General features: G+C 40.6%; 1 protein-coding gene and 1 long non-coding RNA gene across 5 annotated transcripts in view; one reads left to right on the top strand and one right to left on the bottom strand.

The window, feature by feature from the left end:
• Window positions 1-17,247, top strand: part of ATG7 (autophagy related 7) — a 153,544-nt gene that overhangs the window by 68,308 nt on the left and 67,989 nt on the right. The gene's annotated exons all lie outside the window — the stretch shown is intronic.
• LOC310700119 overlaps window positions 1-17,247 on the bottom strand; it is a 44,522-nt gene that overhangs the window by 23,741 nt on the left and 3,534 nt on the right. The gene's annotated exons all lie outside the window — the stretch shown is intronic.

The raw sequence follows: 17,247 nt of genomic DNA on the forward strand, positions 1-17,247 counted from the left end.
CCGTGAACTCAGTACCCCTAGAAAATGGGACTTAGGAAATACTTCTCTTCATAAGTATCAGTGTGCAGGCATTGTCTTAACAAGTGGAAGCAGGAGTACGTTTCTCAAATCAACTTGCAGTCCATGGCAATTCAGACCTAGCACCAAGGTAACACTGGAGTGATACTACTATATATTTTATCTTGTATGGTACCTAGAACAAAGTACCCAAGCAAAATCAACCCACAAGCATGATGGGTTCTAGTTTATCATTGAGTAACTTTCTACCACTATAGTAGCTATAGACTGCTTTCATTGGAAGAATCTGAAAGAGCACGGAGAAAGAAAATCTGTTTTTAAAAAGTTTATCATAGTAATCATTCTTAGATTGGATGGGAGGTATGCATTTATGACTCCATATAGTCTATATTGCTAGAAGGACTAATAGATTGAAAACCTTTTTATACAGCAAATTGTTCATACATTTTCTCCATTAAGTCTAGCCAGAATATCTATCCCTTACTGCATACACATGTCTATTTGCAAGCTAGAAGTTTTACTGGATTCCTCTACTCTAGTTTAAGCTTCACTTACGTACCTTTCCATTCAGGCTCTTTGCCGTTATTGTTTGTTGATGAGTTTTTCAGCTGTACTGTCAGGTCAGAGGAAATGGAAATATATAGCGGGATGTTTTCCATATGCTGAAGATGTAGTAACTGATATTACTTCAAAATTACAGTACAGTTAACTGTACTGAACCATTGCCTATTTCTACTCATATATAATATTTTCATTATTTTAGTGTTCACATTTAATTTTAGATATGGAGTAATTCCTATGATTGTTTTTTATCCCCCAGTTTCTATTAATTGTGACACATATTTATCATGAACCCCAAGTTCCAAACAAATCAGTGGGGAGTAGCATAACTAGGCACAGAATTACAATTTCTACCATTTGTGATATCTGCCATTCCTTTAAATTGTTCTGCATAAACAATTTATTAATACTTGTGATGGTACAGTAATGATGGTTCACTTCAACACGCTTCTTTAGGAGTTGTTGCTCCCCACATGTCAAAACTCCAAATGTGCTCACTAGCCCAGAAAATTTTGCAACCACTACAAGTAATATTTTCTCTGTGTGGGACAGCCTTCATTGCAAGTTGTGACCCATCTTCTGAGGCCAAGTGAGATCTAACCTGAAACTGCTGCAAGTGCTAGTCTTAACCTTCAAGTCCTGTGTTAGGTACAATGCAGATACTTCCAGGAGGAAGTCAGTAAATATCATCTTCAAAAGGTTTAGGAATGAGCCATTTTTATTTAGGCCAGTGCTTGCAGAATCTATCGTAGTTTAATCTATATTTCTAATATTTTAGGCTTTTGTATTGTGATACGTTTATTGAATATGACCATTTGTTTCGCTGCGCTATAAGCATCCTTTCCTCCCAAAAGAAATGGAAGATAAACACATTTAAAGTACATAAATAATATTGAAAGCTGGAGAGACTGCTGTTGACAGTGGGTGCAGGGAACATAGCAGTCTGCCAAGAGCTTGGTCTACTCAGTCTTATTTTGTGCTGCTTAAGATATGGGCATTTATTAAGCCTTAATGTTATGATTTTCCTTCACTTATTTTTTTTTTCCCCTTTGGAAAATTTGAATCATATCAAATGGCTGGGGAAAATAATATACGCCAAATGAGCAGATACAAGAAATCATAATGCAAGGCTGCTTTTGATTTGAAACTACAAAGTAGACAGCAATGTGAAGAAAACTGAGGTCACTGTGGAAGCATGAACCCAAACTTTCAGAAAGACTTTGAAGCAAATATAGTGGTAGGATGTCATCAAAAACTAAATAAATAGCCAGTGAATCCAAGAAGAATGAAATCTCATATCCCAGACATTACTTATTATTTATGCCTGCTTTCAAAGACAACTATGGGCTAATTGAGGGCTGCTTCTACCCAGCGGGTACTGCAGTTTTTCTGTGACATAGACATTTATATATATTTACATGTCCCCAACATGGTATTTGTTCAGGTCTATGGTTTTCCAGTTTGAACAACTAGATTATGTTGACGTTGATCTAGGTTAGGGGGCAGCAAACCTTTTCAGGAGGGGGCCGGTCCACTGTCCCTCAGACCTTGTGGGGGACCGGACTAGATTTTTTTTAAAAATAATAATGAACGAATTCCTATGCCCCACAAATAACCCAGAGATGCATTTTAAATAAAAGGACACATTCTACTCATGTAAAAGAGGCTGATTCCCGGACCATCTGCAGGCCGGATTGAGAAGGTGACTGGGCCACATCTGGCCCCCGGGCCTTAGGTTGCCTACCCCTGATCTAGGTGTCACAAGTCCTGAACAGAAAAGAATAGACGAACCTGCTTGATCAGACCAAAAGCCCATTGAGTTGAGCGGTCTCACAGTGGCCAACCAGAGGCTGATGTGAAACAAGACATGAGGGGAATAGCACTCTCCTGCTTGTGAACCCAAGCAACTATTATTCAGAGGCATACAGTTGTAAGTCTTTGCTTTGGAAAAGCATAAATGGAAAAGCAGAGCAACTGGCAACGTTGCTGACTTCTTTTGTAAATTACAAATCAAGTAGTAAACTGGATCTTATTGCCTTCCTAAAACAGTGCGGGGAGAGGGGGAGCCTAAGAGAAAGAAATAGACAAAGGAGGGTATGGAAGCTGTGTACAACATATCTTTGCAATTTAAAACCAGTAACTACATAGATTGAAGTGTTGCAGCATTCTGGCACAGCTTCTATCACTTTGGTTGGTATGATACTCCTCCACTTCCTTGGAGTGTAGGACTCCTTGTGAGATGGGACACTGTTTCCTGCAAAGGTTCCAGTGTAGGGAAGTCTAGTAAAATATGGGATGTCTGCCATCCCTCATTAAGATGCAGTTTGGATAATAACTTTGTGATTATCTTTATTGTTCACAAATGTGCCCCCCCCCAAATAAACCATCAAGAAATAGCCCATATCCAAACTTGAAGAGAGATGCTAGAAGAATATAGAATTTCTGCGTGTTTATAATATTCCTGAAGTGCAGTGAGTTTCAGCCTTTTGCATTAACAGAGTCTGTAATGATATTTTATGACAGGAGAACTAAACATGAGTTCAAAACCAATCTCCTTTTCAGGCTCTGAGCAAGGCACGTACTAGGCTGAATTTCGAAGACTTTTATTTCAGTTGCCTTAAGTAGAAGGAAAGCTAAGAATCTGGGGGTAGTTGTTTTTCTAACTTGCAACCTTCCTTTATATAGAATTTCCTAATTAAATATCTTGGATGTCATTGACATTTGGATCAGAAAATTCCCATTTCCTTTGGCTTTGAAACAGTTTTATTTTTCCCTACTTAAAGGAAAAATTTAATGTTGCATTTTATGAGTTTATATTAAGAATGTTTGGCCTTCAGTTTAATTAAATTAAATAACCTTCCAGGCAGTGGTCTTGATTTCATTTTGCAGTGCAAACAGAAACAATTTATTTATACCTGCTCATTATTCTTCTCTTTATTACCGTCTATTGTTGTTTCTTCCAATTTGTCGATTAATCAAATCTTGGAACAGCTGCACTGCAGTTCAAGTTCTAATTAGGATCAAGATTTAAAAAGAATAATACTTTATAGGCAAACTCTTTAAAGGACTCTTATTGAGGAAGGTTTAATCTGTTTGCAATCAATACCCAACTCAGATAATTCTGCAGTTAAATTCTAGAAATTGGTATATCATGAAAACAATGATATAATTGTTACAGAGGAATGGAGGTCTGCCCGAAGAATGAAAGTCTGCCACTAAATAAGTGTATGAGAGGACAACTCGGAAATCTAATGCAGAACCATCTCCTTGTAAAAATAGTCTTGGCCAAGGATACCAATCAAATCTACCCCAGTGGAGCAGGATGTCTGTGTCTTTCAGATTCAAAGGGCAAGATAAAAATTTCAAGATGAGAGAAGTCTCTTAGGGATGGCAAAGTGGTGACCTCCATAAGTTGCTGGACTGTACCTCCCATCTTCCCAGCTGACAGGATCAGTAGTCAGGGAAGATGGGAGTTGCAGCCCAACAACATCTGAAGCCACACTGGCTATGTCTGCTCTAAGGTCCTCTATGATGGACAGCCTCTCAGATCCTAGTCAGCAATTAATATGAAACCATATTTTCCTTTGAAAGTAAATTCCAGGGATGCAGGGTCTCAACATCTTCAGTCTCATGTTGATTTAAGAAATGTTATTGAGGCCTACCAGATATTGTGGAAACCATTCCCATGAGGAATTGCAGCCCCATTCCTCACAGGCACTAGTGACCTCTTTCAGCCTTACAAGATATTTGCAGAGCTTCCACTTGTCATTTCAGAACATTAAAAGACTGGCAAACCTTCCTCTGCCTCAGCAGCCTTTGGTAGGAAGGAGTGTTTGCAGTTGTAGAATGCAGATCTATGAAAGCCCACTCTTCGGATAGCACAGCACTGATAAATCCCTAGGTGGAAATTTCCTTATCATATGTTTCTGGTCTGTGTGGATTAGCTTAGGCCATTCGTCTGCTGAGATATAATATTGTCTATGCTAGTATTGTATTTGAGCAGGAGGTGTCTGCTTTTTCTAGGGAAGTCCCTAAAGGGTGGAGGCAGTGACTTCTCTGGAACTGGAAATAAGAGAAAACTAATTGCTGAAGATGAGGGAGGGGAGTTGCTGTAAAACGGTTAAAAGCAAGAGCTAATATTACTTAACCGCACCACAGGAATTCTATGCTCCTTTCCAGAACACACAGTCTTGTGAACATCATTTGGAAGGCAATGCTTGATATGGCAAGCTTTGTATTAAGATATTACTTGTAGCTTTGAAGTGAAATTGGAAATTGGCAAGACAAAAAAAGTTAAATAGTGTAACAGTGCTGTGTTATTATCTGCCAGTCCTCCTTTCTGAAAACTTCTTGAGGACACAATTGAAAACAATTAAAAATTAAAGACTTATGCCAAAGGACGGCTATAAGGTGCCCAGGGCACCTCTTTCCCCACCCCCCAGTGTCCAACTCTCATCCCATGATCTATTGATATCAGAAGTCATGAGCCAACAGAAATTGCACCACCTCTTCAGTTCTTAGCATAGGGTTGCTGACAGAACTGCTTCCATTCTATTGCTAGATCTGGATTGAAATTGGACTAACATGATATTTCTCATCTGAGAAAACCTGGGGAGTGACTCAGGGGATGCAGAGTGTGAAAACTGTCTCTCCCGCTTTTGTCAGCAGGGGCTTCAAAGGATCCCTTTTTGTCTTCAGAAGAACAACTCAGGATCTAATACATTTATAAATACAACACATAAAAAGGTTTATGTCTTCATTTGTCAAGATATTGGCTTGTATTCATATGGCATTCTGAAAAACGTCAACAACTCCTAATTATGTAACCATCTGAACAATTCTGTAGCTAATTTAGTGTAGTTTAACATACTAAAGTTTGAAACAATTGAAATTGGCTATATTAAACTATATTACTTGGGCTCCAAAATGAACTTTCCATTCCATATGACCCAGTTCTAGCAATAACATAATTGTGTCTGCTCCTAGTTCTTCTCTGAAGGCTGAGCTGTGTGATTTAACACTGCAATGAGGGGGAGAGTGTACATGGGCTTGGTGCTTCCAACTGTGTCATGCAACACCCTATTCCAGGAAACGCCACCCTCTATTGTTTCCAAGCCCTTGTGCACATTACCTAATTTAATTGAAAAATTGTGGTGTCAAGCGGAATAACGTCTTCACAAAGGAAGGGAGCAATTTAAATTTGTAGATTCAAAAACGTGTACTTGGGGAAAATATACATATATTTATAATATGGGATTTACAAAATGGGGATTACCGTTATTAACCACAATATGCTGATGACATCAAGCTCTGTATTTCATATCTGATTAGCCCGGAGCAGCTGTCTTGGCCCTGAATCAGTGCCTGGAGGCTGTGGTCAGATGGATGAGTCCTGTTCAGCTGTGTACGTTTGCCACTTTTGGAACAGGTACATAGCGACTCAGAACTCCCACCAAGTCCATTCCTTTTTGTAGGATAAGCAGGTGGCAGTGCTAACCTGCAGTGCTTTCCTTCAATTGAACTGGCATGCATTTGTTCCAAGCCAATACACAATCCTTGCATAGTTCCCTGTGTCTCTGCAAGCTGAAGGGATGGCTACTCCAATTCGCTCTACATGGGATTGCCTTGGAAGACTTTCAGAAGCTGCAGTTAATACAGCCTGACATAGACAGGCACAAGTCCTGTGCCAACTTCCCCATGAGGGGAACTCAATTCAAGGCACAGGTATTGATCCTTACAGCTCTTCGTGACTCAGATGTGAACATAGCTCAGAATGACATTTCTCCCACCATGTGACAAACTGCCGGCTGAGATTATCACCATCAAGGGCTCTGCTCCACATTCCTTTCCTTGAGCAGATTTGGAAAAATGTGGTACAAATGTGTGTTGTTTTTTTTAAAAAAAACTAAATAGGTTTGAAAACTCATGTAGCTAAGGAAATGACATGTGAGCCTGGAAGTTCCTAGCTCAAATCTCACCTCAGCCATAAGCTTGCCAGGTAACCTTATAGCAAGTCACTATGTATCCCTCTCGTCCATTTTGCATACACTATGGAAGGTAATACAATACCTGACCTACTTTACAGAGCTTTTATAAGGATTATTCATGTAACTAGGCCAGTTTTGAGCATATGAGATGCAGTCTAGAATGCTAAATATGGTGTATAAGACAAGGTTTTTTGCTAAAAAAAATTGGGGTCATCTTGTACATAGAACATGGGCATCTGGGGGAATTTTTAAAATATTTAAACATATGTCCAGGATTTTGGCTTGGACGGTCTGAGGCAGTCCCTCCTGCTGCCATCCCCCCTTCTCCCCCCTCCCCTGGGCTGCATGCTAGCAACTGGCTCGCCTCCTGAAGCCCCTACTGGCTCAACCACTGGATCGAGAGCATCTGCCTCAGCTACCTCTCCTTGCCCTTCTTTCGTTTTTCTCCTCTTCCCCTCTGCCACCGAGGGGGAGCGTGTGGTGCCCCAGTCGCTGCCTTTGCTTCTGCACCACCGTGCACTGCATGCACCCCACTCTGGAAACTTTGAGGGTGGTCGTCCCAAAAAATATCAACAACTTTCTGCCGCCAATCATCCAGATTTTCACTTCTATTTCAGGATTTAATTTTCTTAATTTTGGGTTCAAAAAATAGGGGGCGTCTTATACATGGAAAAGTACAGTGGTTTGTTTTTTTAAAAAAGCATACATGCACCTCCTGATTTGCGTGGGGGCTGTATTCTGGGTCATTGTGTATATAAACCCGTTACATCGTCTTCCAGGTCTGAAAACAACCTGTGCATGCATGGTCGCACGGTCTTTGAGTGCATGCAAAACAGTGGTTGCCTGTAATCTGATTCCCATTCACCATTTTAATTGCTTGTACTGGGATTCAGTGATATTGAACAGGAAGTGGGCAGACTGCATTGCAATCACTGGTACTCAAAATGGGTGCAGCTTTTTTCAGTGCTGAAAATATTGCAGGGGATTGACCTTCCAATTGTACAATTCTGAGTCTATGAGATGCCATAAGTAACTTGCATTATCAAATCCTATTCACATTGTTTCTTTTTTTGACATTCTGCCTTCTAGACTGTTCAGCGTTGTAGCTACCTAGTGTAGTTTTATAGAAAGCTGGAGCATAAAATCATCACCTTCATAACTTTTTACTTTTTAAAAATGTTCATAATGAACTTGTAGAACTAACTGCATTCTAGGGGATATATCAGTATGTAATTTGAGGTGAAACAATTTGTAAAGGAAAATGATTTTCAAAAGGTAGGATTTTATCACATATGAGAATATTTCAATACTGGCTGGTAGTTTTTTCACCTGTAAACTTGGAAATAAGTGTTATGATCAGAAAGCTATGATCTCATCCAAGATGATGGAAATCAAAAGCTTGGCAAATTAAGTCACACATCATTCATTCATTGAGATCACAGAGAGAGAGAGATTATAAGGAAAGTACAGCTTTAATTCTCCATAAACATGTTGAAACAAGACTTTAAAGAATATTAAAAACTGCAGGGTGACCCACACCCAACAAAACATCTGCCAGAGGAAAGGAATATATGAAAACTAGAATAAATGGCATGGTCTTGTCACTAACAAACCTCTTTTATGAGGTCTCTTTTGATAAATCAGTTGCTGTTAAGTAGTGTTGTTGGGATAAAATTGTACATATGGTGGTGGTATTCAACTATGTAAAATAGAATTATTTAAATTGAAGATTGGAATAATGGTAGTTTGTGGTGTGTGTGTTTTTCATCCTTTTCATTACATTGATGGGCTAGATTTTAAAATGTTTAGTTTGAGATGAAACTTCTCAACTCTGAATTTCCTAACAAAGGATTCCCCTCCTTTTTTTTGTATGAAAAAAATCTCAAATAGGGGGTGGAAATTGGATTGGCAGAGCAGAGTTAATCCTTCCCCATCCTTCCCCCTCAAAAAAAAAGCTTCTATTTTTATATAAATATGCATGTAGTACACCAGGCTGACTTCCATCAATTGAAATCGCAATGTAAAATTCTATTGGTGAGATAAACATCTCACAATAACAACCCCAAATTAAAACTTTAACAACAGTATTATCAAACTTAAAAGAGCAGGCACATCAGATAAAACACTGTTCTCCACAAAGTTAGCCTGACAAATTAAAAGCCTTGAGGAATTGAAAAAGTCTGTGAGTTGAAGATGGAGCTATCTGAAACTCAGGGGGCAAGATGTTCCATAAAACTGGTGCAGCTGCTAAGGAAGGCCTTACTTCTTGTCCCAATCAACCTTACTGGGCAAGCAGGCTGGTATGGGAGGAGGAAGTACTTCAGCAAATTAACTACCCCGGTTTACAAAAAGGTTTATTGAAATAACCCAGGATTACACCATGGCTGGGGAATTTGCGTGGGATCAATTCCAATCTGTTACCTCTGAGGATGTGGACAGGCTGTTTTGGATAAGTGAAACTGACCACCTGTCTCCTTGATCCTTGCCCATCCTGCCTAATAAAAGCAAGCCAGGAAGGGCTGAGCGATGGGCTTCGTGGGGTGGTGAATGCTTCTCTCTGTGAAGGAGCCTTCCCAGACCCACTGAAAGAGGCGGTTATTAAACCGCTTCCTAAAAAAAAACTTTAGACCCGGCCAATATGGCCAACTATCGCCCAGTCTCAAATCTTCCATTCTTGGGCAAGGTGATTGAGCAGGTGGTTGCTGAACAACTCCAAGCACGCCTGGAGGATGCGAACCATTTGGAACCATTTGGACTGAAACTGCCTTGGTCACACTGGTTGTTGATCTCCAGCGAACTAGGGATAAAGGTGAAAGCTGGTTCCTAGTTCTGCTGGATCTCTCAGCGGCCTATGATACCATTGACCATAAGATCCTTCTGGACCATCTAGAGGAGCTGGGAGCTGGCGGTACTGTTATACAGTGGTTCCGCTCCTTCCTCCTGGGCCGTGTTCAGAAAGTGGTGTGGGGGATGAGTGACCCTTGGGCTCTCACTTGTGGGATGCCTCAGGGTTCCATCCTCTGCCCCATGCTTTTCAACGTCTACATGCAGCCTCTGGGAGAGATCATCACGGGGTTTGGGCTGGGTGTTCATCAGTATGCGGATGATACCCAGCTCTACCTCTCTTTTAAATCAGAACCAGTGAAGGCAGTGAATGTCCTGTGTGCCTGGAGGTGATTGGAGGATGGATGGCGGCTAACAGATTGAGGCTGAATCCTGACAAGACAGAAGTACTGTTTTGGGGGGACAGGGGGCGGGCAGGTGTAGAGGACTCCCTGGTCCTGAATGGGGCAACTGTACCCATGAAGGAGCAGATGCGCAGCCTGGGAGTCATTTTGGACTCACAGCTGTCCATTGGACTCACAGCACGTCAATTCTGTGTCCAGGGCAGCTGTCTACCAGCTTCATCTGGTATGCAGGCTGAAACCCTACCTGCCCGTGGACTGTCTTGCCAGAGTGGTGCATGCTCTGGTTATCTTCCACTTTGACTACTTCAATGGGCTCTGCATGGGGCTACCTTTGAAGGTGACCCAGAAACCACAGCTAATCCAGAATGCGGCAGCTAGACTGGTGACTGGGAGTGGCCACCGAGACCACATAACACCGGTCCTGAAAGACCTACATTGGCTCCCGGTACGTTTCCGAGCACAATTCATAGTGTTGGTGCTGACCTTTAAAGCCCTAAATGGCCTTGGCCCAGTATACCTGAAGGAGCGTCTCCACCCCCATCGTTCAGCCCAGACACTGAGATCCAGTGCCGAGGGTCTTTTGGCGGTTGCCTCACTGTGAGAAGCCAAGTTACAGGGAAGCAGGCAGAGGGCCTTCTCGGTAGTGGTGCCCACCCTGTGGAACACCCTCCCATCAGATGTCAAAGAAATAAACAACTATCGGTCGGACTTTTAGAAGACATCTGAAGGCAGCTCTGTTTAGGAAGGCTTTTAATACTGGATGTATCATTGTATTTTAATATTCTGCTGGATGCCACCTAGAGTGGCTGGGAAAACCCAGCCTGATGGGCGGGGCATAAATAATAAATTATTATTATTATTATATTTTACATTGTGGCAATGGGAAAGAGGAGTTGATTAACCTGAATGAGTGCAGATATAAAAATTGAAAACTAAGCATTAAAAAATTGCCTGAAGGGTGGGAAACAGTGGGACTAATAAGTGTGTGTGTGTGTGTGTAATTATTCATAATTATAATGATTCTGATTCAGTGGTGTGCACTAATTTCATAATAAGAATATTGTACAATAAATGCAGTATGCATACCAGTTGTAGGCTGCAATCTTCATAAAAGTAGCAGAGCTGCAACTAATCTTTGCAAATACTGTATTTGGATTTACTGCTTGAACAACTTGCTCACCCTGATCCTATCCAGCTTCTTTTACCTGAGAAAGCAAATAGTGCAACCAGAATGTTCAGAGAGGTCCCAGTATAGCCCATGCAGCTCATTGTCTACCTGTTTGTTACAGCAAAAAATTGTTACCCCTAATACTCAGCCCTTATTTTCAAGTTTCAACAGGAAAATGGAGAACGGTGTTTTTTATCCACAGTACAGCAAAAAGTTACCTTTTCCCATCTGAAGGAAACATTATTTACGGAGTTCCCTTGCTGCGTAACTTCCTTTCGTAGACTACACAGCAAGTGCCCTGGTTACATTGGCACAGAACTGACCAAAGAAAAGGCCCTGAAAACAAAACTCCCATCTTCTGACGATAGAATAATTGTGCTGAACTTGTTCTGTAATTACTGCCAAAGCAACAGTTACTAAATCCGTCTGAAATATAAAAAGGTAGAAAACCGTGAGAGATGAGATAAGGCTTGTGCTTTGATTGGCTAGGAAAGTTTCTGTTCACACTTGTCTGGTACTACTTACAGAGCTTTCTCTCTTTGTAGCCAAAAGCATTTTGTCATGTTGATACTGGCAGTGCAACCGCTCTGATTTTAAAACTGTATGAAAGAACTTCTTTTATCATTTCTAATATGTAGCTCCAGGCCAAAACAGACACAGCAATATTAAAGCACTATGTTCAGAAGTAAATTCCCCCCTACACAGCCTTTGGGAATATGACTTCAATAACGAACTCTGAAGCCGTCCTTTATCATAATGACAACTGTTGATTTTCCTGTAATTGTTCAGCTGAGCTCCCACTGCTTGTCACCTAATTAGCCATCTGGCCATCCGTCCTTCCAGGATTTTTGTTTAAAATTGTTCGCTGGTTAACACCCAAAATATCAGGAAGATGTTCCCTAATATCTCTTGATGTTCTTGGACAAGCCAAGGACAAGCCTTTATAACTGCACCTGCAAGCTGTTAGGAAGTCTTAGTGGGGGGAAATTAAAATAAACCAAACAACAGCTTCAAATTATTGAGGTTTTAAAACCATACACCTAACATTGACTTTGTTGCTCAAAAAGGAATAAATGCAGTCATGGTAAACAGATCTTACAGATGCAGATGTTGGTGCATAGGGATTCTCATTGCAAAACTGATTATTTTGCTTTTCTTCCAAAGATTTAATTTTTTTTAAAAAAATACTCTATTGTTATGTTTTGTGAAGATAGATGCCTCTTACAAGAATATTTATATTTGTATCAACATATTCTTGAGATTTGCTAATTTGGAACAACCATTAATTTCTGTGAGATGGATTCAAAATCCATGTTGAAATAAATGAAGGTTGTACAGCTTCAGCAGTTGATGACTGTGTCCTAAAAATATCTTCCAACTAGTTACGATGCCAAAGACAAAATTAAATGTCTCTTTAAATCTCTGGTTAAAAGTAAAATGTTGCCACTGTGGAATCTCAGGAGACCAGTTTGTGTACTCTGTAACGGCTGGCAAGTACAGCTAAACTTTCTTCATCCTCATGCTATTAATACTATGTATTCTTTTTTACCTCTAAACTTCAATTGCTCGCACCAAATACAGCTTCCGTTTCTTAGCACTTTCAGTAGTTTGTAGGAGTCTCTAATTGTTAGGGGTTTCCTTCTGAGGAAGGCAGCCCATGGGATTGTAGGATGGATGTATTTTAGGGAGGTGCCTCTCGTATTTAGGTTGTAGGACGCGGGTGGCGCTGTGGTCTAAACCACAGAGCCTAGCACTTGCCGATCAGAAGGTTGGTGGTTCGAATCCCTGCAACGGGGTGAGCTCCCGTTCTTCGGTCCCTGCTCCTGCCCACCTAGCAGTTCGAAAGCACATCAAGTGCAAGTAGATAAATAGGTACCGCTCCGGCGGGAAGGTAAACGGCTTTTCCGTGCGCTCCTCTGGTTCACCAGGAGCAGCTTAGTCATGCTGGCCACATGACCCGGAAGCTGTCTGCGGACAAATGCTGGCTCCCTCGGCCTATAGAGCATGATGAGCGCCGCAACCCGAGAGTCGTCCACGACTGGACCTAATGGTCAGAGGTACTTTTACCTTTACCTTTAACCTCTTAGGATTGCTTTCCTTTCAGAGAAGGAGAGGAATTTGTTTAATTATTTTTGGATGAACTTTGGATGAATGTTTTTTGTTTTGTGTTTGGGGCATATATGGAGCCAATTGTCATTTAGTTTGGCCTTCTAGTACCCCTTTAGCAAAAATGAATCTGCCTTTTTTGTCTTTTAGCACTGTTGTGGCTTCAAAATTTAGGTCCACCTTTGTAAAAAGATTACAACACCAGGTTTCCAAGCCCATACCAATTAAAATGGGACTAATCATACACAACAACATACTCCAGAGTTAAGTAACTTCATCTGTGCCCAATAACAAAGCAAATTAACATTTAAACAGGGAATCCCAAGAGGGCAGGTATCCCAGACAGAGTGGCCCAGACAGGTTTCAGAATCAGGAAACTGAAAATAAGCAATCTCAGTTAAAGCTGCCTGCTTTGCAAGCTTGGCTGTTTCTAAACAGTTTAGGTGATGTAAAATTGAAGCCAGAAATGTCAACTAGCCAAAATGGTAGTGAATGATTATGTTGACATTTGGAAAAAAATGGAAAGGAGGGTTATTGGGTAGAAGTGAAGACCAGATCTTAATTTGAACAAGGCAGATCTTGCTATAAAAACCTTTACAAAGTAAGCGCAACAAAATTGTTTATGGATCTCACAGCACAATACCTGGGTTTACTCAGTGGGATTTAATACCAAGAGAAACACTGCAAGTACATTCTATATAGGTTTGCTTGTCACCAATTCTGATGTTTTCTTGTCCCCAGGCAAAAATATTTTGATTTGTCTAGCATAGCCAATGGTCAATGATGATGGAAGTTGTAGTTTAAAAATTAATGGGAGGGGGCGGCACTGTGTTGGCTACCCCTGGTCTAAGTCTTTACAGCAGGCCTTTGCCTAAGCTGGAGTTGACTGATGACAGATTAATCCTGTTGGTAAACTAAAACAGAATATACACATTTTGAATTTATTTCTGTGTTTCTTGTTATTATAGGTGTGTGTGTGTGTGTGTGTGTGTGTGTGTGTTTAAATCCACTTTTTAAAGTGGTGATTTCCATTTCCTAAAATTCCTAAAAACAGTGTCTTTAAAAATTGGTTAATTTTGAAACTGTTTCCTTGGCTTGTTTTGTAAATGGTTAGCTGGCCTGGATAAATGAATTCTGCATTTTTAGTTCTTCCTAAGCAAGAGATGAAAATGATAGAAAACCATTTAAATAAATAGTTGTGTGTAGCTGAGATGGGGTTAGAATCAGATGCGCATATATGGAGTTGAACTGCAGAGTATATCTTTTTAATGGACAGTGTAGCAAGAACTGGCCAATTTACACAAAACAAGATCTATATTTAGGGAAGTGAGTTAAATGGTGCCAAAGTAAAGAAAGAGATGATCAGAGCTGTTCTTGTAGCCTGTTTACTTTGGACTGAGGAATTTGCCAGCCCAAGGCCTTGCATTATAGCTATAGAGTACAATCTTGTCTCCCTGTATTTAAATCCAACACATTCACAGTTTCTTCCTGAAAAAGCTCATGACATGGAGCAAAACAAAACAAAAAATAATAATGATACTTTACAGTTCTCCTACAGACATGCATTAGAGGGGGGAAACAGAAGATAAGCACCTTCTCTCCCCCCCCCAACATACACCCCTATCGTCCCCTTCCCCCCAGCTGGGCATCTTTGGACCACTTCACTGCCTCATTCACTTCTTAGTTGTTGGGCTTAGAAATCCCCCTCTAGCAACCCCAGTAAGGGTAAAGGGCTTATGAGTTATTGGCCCTGGTAGCCTTTATGATGAGCAGGAATTTATTCCTTATTAACCCAGTCCAGAACATTTTCAACTCCTAATTCGACTGACACTAATAATGCAAGCTTGCCCATTCTACTGGGCAGTTATAGAGGTTTTTCCAGTTGAGAAGGAACAGCTAATAAATCCTGCCCTTAAGATCTATGTGTCAAAAAATATTGCACAAATGCTTTACGGTGTTGAAATTTGGGAAAGTGGTGTCAAATCTGAACTAGAAGTTCTAGAACTATAATTAATTTATGGGGGGCTTCCTACTGGGACTCAGTCAGCTCATCTTAGTGCTCGGTTGGATATCCCCTCAATAGCAGCCAGAATTGATCTAGCTTATCTTGGACACTGGCATAGACTAAATGCCTTTGAGGGACCATATTCTCACCTAGCTCTGCTAGTTGGAGCAACTAAGGATAGAAGATTGGGCACAAAAGTGTCAAGATAAACCTAGGGCTTATATTCTCCAAATATCAATGTTTATCCTTTAGTAGGTATGAATTTAGAAATTGGGTCTTGAATCATGGTGCCAACCAAGACGGAGCATCCATTATCACTGCCTGTTATTCTATTTGGTACCCTCAAATTAAGGACAACCACTCAAGGCCTCACTACTTTGAGACACAGACTTAGGAAGTGAGCAATTATTCATCATCATCATCATCAATAATTCACAGGTTTCTGCACACTGGGTTGATATTTGCATTGAGCCACCCACCACTACTCCCAAGATCTTTCCTGCTCAGTTACTTCCACTTCAGACCCCATTAGTGGATTGAATTGATTGGTAGAAGCAGCAGCAGCCACCATGCGACGTCTCCTTGGCTTCAAGCTTCAGAGGACGGCAGGAAGTTTTTCTCCCAGGTGGCACAGCTCTTTAGACAGCAGCTTCAAATTGCAGCACAACAGACAGGTTTCCCTTGTCCGTCTTCTTTGCTTGGAGCTGAAGAGTGGGCTGGAGATGATTACTGACTGCTTTAGAGTTCTGGTCTTCAGCTGGTCTTCAGCAGTGGCTCAAGCCCTGATCAAAGGTGGGTTGCAAAAGGAGCACTACCACCATGCAAATACTGTATATGGTAAATATATGATCTCCAAACACATGTTTGGATGAAAAGAGGGTTCTTTCTGGGTCTGAAGAGGCTGATGATATCTGCTTTAAGAGTGGCAGTGAGGAGGAACCTGCAGGCCTCCAGCCATTGTTGGGCTTCAGAGTTGTGCAACAGGGTGCCATGTCCTTAAGCATTAAATGGTGGTTGTAGTACGTAAAAAAATATAGAAAGTTGTTTTAAAAACCTTAGTTATTCAAAATGGCATTTATGCAGCATTATTAAAAGGTGAATGTTTTGCTGTTAGCCTTCCAATGAGTAGCACTATGCATAAACCACAGCTATGCCTTCTAATGTGCACTCATATAAATTGCATTTCTTCATTATCTTCTGTTGCCTGACTTTTGGGGGGTTGTGTTCAGATAAATAAACTAATAATTTCAACTCTTAGTCAAGAGATATGCTTAACAGTCATAAGAGCACATTATTCTGAACATTAGGTTCCATATTTTTGTAACAGTTTGGAGTAAATTTAAGAAAGAATTGAGGGCATTTATGAAAGAAGGGGCCAGGAATCTTACTTGTACTATATATCTGCTGGCTGTATTAAGTTGCTTTATGGAGAGAATTCATTTTGCAGCTTTGCGGCAGTCTCATTTTGGGAATGCGCTAAAGATATTTGCAGCCCTCGATTCATATTACAAAAAGTAGCTTCTCACACCATCACTCACACTGGGATTAGTGTGCTCTTTCTCTAGTCCCTGTTGATCCCATAAAATGAATGTAATTGCATTTGTATAATAGCTTAAAAAGATCAAAGTAGGTCCCATAAGGGGAGACAGTGTTGAGAGCCAAAACAAGCTGTTTGGCTTGTAAGCAATTGGAAGCCTTTAAGGTACTGACTCACATCTGCAGCATACTCTGCAATTCTGACTGCTCTATAGCATATGTTATAGCACATGTTGCTGAAGAAGTCATTTCTGCTTTGGTGAGTTGAAGAGAGGAAACGTCAAATTCTTTAGATACCAACGCCTTTATCTCCTCCTCTCAGGTCTTTAGAATTGTACTGTGCCTGAGTTCGTCTTGAAATCACAATAACCAGCACTAGACACCTCCCTTGTTTTAGGATGAGTTTTCTTTTGTGGGAAAATATTTTGCAACATTTACAGTTTTCTCATAAATACATCTAAATATTACTTGACACTCAAGGAAATCTTTAAGCTTTGTTCACTTCTCTCTAAAGGAAAACATTTCAGGTTTAATTCAATTTAAAAATGTTGGATAGATTAGAATTATGCAGATATTGCTTATGGAGAGCACAATATTGGCTACCCTAAGTTTAGTTCATCATCAACAGACATGTAGCATTTCATATGCAAAAGGAAGGTATGAAACCTTTAATATGTC

The sequence above is a fragment of the Podarcis liolepis genome, assembly GCF_965112155.1.
Source record: "Podarcis liolepis genome assembly, chromosome: 2".
NCBI lineage: Eukaryota > Metazoa > Chordata > Lepidosauria > Squamata > Lacertidae > Podarcis > Podarcis liolepis.